Source organism: Orcinus orca, chromosome 17, assembly GCF_937001465.1.
Source record: "Orcinus orca chromosome 17, mOrcOrc1.1, whole genome shotgun sequence".
In the NCBI taxonomy this organism is placed as follows: Eukaryota; Metazoa; Chordata; class Mammalia; order Artiodactyla; family Delphinidae; genus Orcinus; species Orcinus orca.
This window is the reverse complement of record NC_064575.1, coordinates 18,227,533-18,233,532: the sequence shown is the minus strand read 5'-3', so window position 1 is coordinate 18,233,532 and position 6,000 is coordinate 18,227,533.

Below are 6,000 nucleotides of genomic sequence, written 5' to 3'. Positions count from 1 at the left end.
TAATGGAGTTGTAAATCTTTTGTGTATATTTGTGAGTTCATTTGCCTGTACTTTGTTGAGGATTTTTGAATCTGTGTTTGTGAGGGATACTTGCCTCTCTCTTATTCAATTCAGCTTCTATAACAGACCATAGACCAGTGGCTTCTATACAACAGAAATTTATTTCTCACAGTTCTGGAGGCTGGAAGTTCAAGATCAAGATACCAGATGACTGAGTTCTGGCAAGAGCCCTCTTCCAAGTTGTAGACGGCCAACTTCTCATTGTATCCTCACATGGTGCAAAGCAGACATTAAGCAAACTCTGACCCCTTTCCTGACCTCATCTATTCCTAATTACCTCCCCACCTCCTAGTACCATCACATCAGGAGTGTAAGATTTCAATATACGAATCTGAGCAGGGGATGGAGGAGGACACATTCAGTCCATAACAGTCTCTGATCTCTTCTCTTATAAATCTTTGTCAGATTTTGGTATCAGGCTTATACTGATCACATGAAATGACTTGGGAAACATTCCTCTCTCTACTTTCTGAAGGAGAGTTTATATATGATTGGTATTATTTCTTACTTTGTGCATGATAGAATTTACCAGTGAAACTGCCTGGGCCTTGAGTTTTCTTTGTGAAAAGTTTTTGATTATTATTACAAATTCAATGTATTTAAGAGTTATATGGCTATTCCAATTGTCCACTTCTTCTTGAGTCACTTTTGGAAAGTTGTATTTTTCAAAAAACTTATCCATCTCATCTAATTGCCAAATTTGTTGGCACAATTTTTTCCTAGTACTCTTTTACTTTCCTATTAAAATTGGTAAGATATATAATAGTATTTCTTCTTTTATTTGTAATATTGGTAATTTATATTTATTCATTTATTGGTTTGTCCTGTGGGGCTTATTGATTTTATTACTCTTTCAAAGAATGAATTTTGAGCTTTGTTAATTTTTCTGTTTCTAAATCATAGACTTCTGTGCTGACTTTATTATTTTTTCCTATGATTTTTTCCTTCTACTTATCATTTTTCCTTCTACTTATTTTAGGTTTAATTTACCCTTTTTCTTTACCTCTTAAAGTGGAAACATGTCAAATTTTTTAAACCTTTCTTCTCTTCTATTATAGACTTTTAAAGCTATAAATTTCCCTCTAAGCACTACCTTTCCTGTATCCCACAAATTTTGATATGTTGTATTTTTACTATCATTCAACTCAAAATATTTTATTATTTTCTTGTGATTTCATCTTTGAGACATGGGTTATTTAGACATGTGTTATTTAATGTCCAAATGTTTTGACATTTTCTAAATAATTTAGTTATTGATTTCTGATACAACTCTATTGTGGTCATAGAATACAATCTGTAATTTACAAATCTTTGGAAACATATTGAGATTACTTTTATGATCTAACATATGTCTACTTTGATGAGCTTTCCATATGCAGTTGAAAAGAATGTTTATTCCATGGTTATTGGGTACAGTGTTTTGTAAATGTCAATTAGCTCAAGTTGGTTGAGAATGTGCTCAGATCTTCTATATCTAAACTAATTTTTGTCTACTTGTTTATTAATCACTGAGAAAGTGGTACTCAACACTTCCATTATTCTTTTCCATATGTTCTGTCAATTTTTTCTTCATGAATTTTGAAGCTTTGTAATTAGATATATATACATTTATTATTATGTCTTCCTAATGAATTGGTCCTCTTTTGACTTATAAATGTCCCTTTTATCTCTTGTAAAATGCTTTGTCTTAAAGACTACTCTTTCTAAAATTAACATACACCAGCTTTCTTGTGCCATTTGGTTGGTATATTACTTTCTGTCTTTTTTGTTCAATTTATGCATATATTTAAATTTTTTTTTAACATCTTTATTGGAGTATAATTGCTTTACAATGGTATGTTAGTTTCAGCTTCACAACAAAATGAATCAGTTATATATATACATATATTCCCATATCTCTTCCCGCTTGCGTCTCCCTCCCTCCCACCCTCCCTATCCCACCCCTCCAGGCGGTCACAAAGCACCGAGCTGATCTCCCTGTGCTATGCGGCTGCTTCCCACTAGCTATCTACCTTACGTTTGGTAGTGTATATATGTCCATGCCTCTTTATCGCTTTGTCACCGTTTACCCTTCCCCCTCCCCATAGCCTCAAGTCCATTCTCTAGTAAGTCTGTGTCTTTATTCCTGTTTCACCCCTAGGTTTTTCATGACATTTTTTTTTTAATTCCATATATATGTGTTAGCATACGGTATTTGTCTCTCTCTTTCTGACTTACTTCACTCTGTATGACAGACTCTAGGTCTATCCACCTCATTACAAATAGCTCAATTTCGTCTCTTTTTATGGCTGAGTAATATTCCATTGTATATATGTGCCACATCTTCTTTATCCATTCATCCGATGATGGACACTTAGGTTGTTTCCATCTCTGGGCTATTGTAAATAGAGCTGCAATGAACATTTTGGTACATGACTCTTTTTGAATTATGGTTTTCTCAGGGTATATGCCCAGTAGTGGGATTGCTGGGTCATATGGTAGTTCTATTTGTAGCTTTTTAAGGAACCTCCATACTGTTCTCCACAGTGGCTGTATCAATTTACATTCCCACCAACAGTGTAAGAGGGTTCCCTTTTCTCCACACCCTCTCCAGCATTTATCGTTTCTAGATTTTTTGATGATGGCCATTCTGACTGGTGTGAGATGGTATCTCATTGTAGTTTTGATTTGCATTTCTCTAATGATTAGTGATGTTGAGCATTCTTTCATATGTTTGTTGGCACTCTGTATATCTTCTTTGGAGAAATGTCTATTTAGGTCTTCTGCCCATTTTTGGATTGGGTTGTTTGTTTTTCTGTTATTAAGCTGCATGAGCTGCTTATAAATTTTGGAGATTAATCCTTTGTCGGTTGCTTCATTTGCAAATGAAGCATATATTTAAATTTAAAGTGCATCCTTAATAGAGGCATATACTTGTGTCTTCCATTCTTATCTAATCTGACAATCTCTGACCTTCAGTGGGAACATTTTACATTTAATATAATTTATATTACATTTACATTTAATATAATTATTGCTATAGTGTGTTTAAGTCTACCACCTTGCTATTTGTTTTCCATTTGTCTCTTCTGTTTTGTTATTCTGTTACTCATTTCATTGATATTTTATTTCTATTACTTCTATTGGTTTCTTAGCTCTTCTTTAGAATTTTTAGTGTTCTTTCAGGGCTAACAATGCATTCTTAATTTATTAGAGTCTGGGTAGAGTCAAAATTGTACAGTTTCACACATTACACTTGACAACACTTCCTTCTTCACACTTTTCACTTGTTACTTGACACTTGACACACCCCTCTTCACATTTCATATGTATACTCCACAAATCTAACAGCCTTACAATATTATAATTCCATTTATCCAATGCCCCCAACTTCTGTGCTTTTTTTGGTCATATATTTACTTCTATATATATTATAAAATCCACCTTATAATGTTATCATTTTTGTTTTAAACAGTCAGGTGCCTTTTAAGGAAATTATGAAGTGATAAAAATAATCTTTTATACCATCCACATGTTGCCACTTCTGGCAAACTTCTTTTCTCCTTTGTGTAGATTTGGGTTTTCATCTGGTGTCATTCCCTCATCAGTCTCAAGAATGCCTTTAGAATTTTTTTGTTTTGCAGGCCTGCAAGATCCAATTCCCTCAGCTTCCATTATCTGAAAATGTCTTTATTTCACTCAGTTTTTAAGAGATATTTTCTCTGGATATAGAATTCTGAGGATTTATTTTCCTGTCAGCACTTTCAGGACATTTCTACTCTCTTCTGACATCCACTGTTTCTGATAAAAACTAGGCAAACTTTCTTATTGTTGTTCACTGGTATGTTATATGTCCTTTTTCCCCTCTGGCTGCTTTCAAGATTTTATTTTTATGCTTAGTTTTCAGCAGTCCACTATGATGTGCTTAGGTGCAGCTTACTTGGTATTTATCTTTCATTGAGTTCAATTTTCTTAGATTTGTAAGTCAATGGTTTCCATCAAATTTGAGGAAATTTGGCATTATTTAATTATATATTTTTCCTGCCTCATTCTTACTTTCTTCTCTTTCTAAGACTCCTATAACACATATATTAGACCAGCTGATATTATCCATGTGTCCCTGAAGTTCTGTTCCTTTGTCTTTCCTTTACCATCTCCTATCTGCTGTGAAGCCTATCCAATGAATTTTTCACTTCAGTTACAGTGCTTTTCTATTTTAGAATTTCCATTTAGTCCTTTTTATGGTTTTTATTTCTCTGCTATGAATCCTTACCTATTGACTCAATCAGACTGTATTTTCTTTTAATTCTATTAAAAGAATTAAAAGATCTATTGGTTTTTATTTTTTCGAGCCTTTTGTTCTTAAAAAAAAAAAAAAGAAACTTTCTGCCAAGAATATTTATCCATGCATTAACTTTGGAAATTATTGATTTGTAAGATGTACATGAACAACAATGGAAAGTGTGGAAGTTGTGAGAATGGGCTGGCTTGTCTGGGCATAGGCTTGACTCTCAGATCTAGATGCAGATCCCGTATCCTGGCTTTCACACTTAATAGATGTATTAGCTTGCATCAGGTACCACATCTCACTGAGCCTTGGTTTTCTCACCTGTAAATTGCAGATGAGAACAAAGTTCTCTTGAGAATAAGAGATACTATGTGTTAAGGGCCTAGCATTGCTCCTGACACATAATAGGCTCAGTAAATAGTAGATCTATTGGTCTTTAGTTGCTTTAAAATCTTTACTAAATCCAACATTTGAGTCATACCACATTGTTTCTATTTACTATTACTTTTTGGTTTTGCATGTCTGGTAATGTTTTTATACTGTGCACTGGACATTGTTAGTGATACATTACAGGCTCTGGATCCTGTTATCTTTCCTCTAAAGGACGTTGACTTGTTCTAGTAGGCAGTTCATTTACTGGCTAATACCCTTCATATTGTGTAGGTTCGGTTTTATGCCTTGTTACAGAGGATATGTGGAAATCCAAGACATTCCCCAAGCACCTCTAACTTGGCAGGACCCAACCTCCAAAATCTGTCTCCCCTGCAGATCTTGTCAGGGCTTGGTTTTAGGCCTTGTTCAGGTGGGTGTAGAGCAGTGGTCTTTGAAAGGAGGTGATTTTCTCCCCAGGTGACATTTGTCAAATCTGAAGACATTTTTTTGTTGCCACAACAGGGGAGCAAAGGGGAGATACTGGTGTTTAGTGGGTAGAGACCAGGGATGCCGCTAAACATCCCACAGCATATGAAACCCCTCCACATAAGAATCATCTGTCGTGTAATATCAATAGCGCCAAGATTGAAAAGCCCAGGTCTAACTTAGGGCTTTCATTAGGGCATGGTTCTACCTGGGGGGTTAACGAGGTGCTCAGGAGGCCCTCCACTCTGCCTGGAATGGACTTCCAGTGACTTTCTTCACTACATGATGTCTAATATCTCTGGTAGGTTACTCTCTGGTAAGCCTAATATATCATGCTCTGCAGATGCTATTTCTTGAAGGTAAGATTGCAAGGAAATGAGTGGAGAAATGAGAAGAATTTGTGGCTATTTTTATAACATAGCCACCTCTGCTTTTAGTGCTAGTAATTTTTAGCTCATCTAAGTTTCTTAATGCAAACCTTTACTTTCTTTTGAGCACTGAACTTAATAAATATAGAATCTCTGAAATTATATCATAATATTTTTGATATAATGCATAGTTGATGATATATATGTGTGACTATTGAATATCAGAACCTTACATTCAAAAGATAGCTTAATCTGATAAAACAAAAAGTTATACACGCTGGCCATATGCCTCAAAAATTACCTGACACTTTGAATTACATTTCATTAGCATCTCTACATTTTCACCCATATTATTGGCTTTTCCTAGTAAGGGAGTTCAATGACAGCACATTGTAATTAAGTAGCCAATATATAAATAATGAATAAAGGTTTAAGACAAAAAAAAAA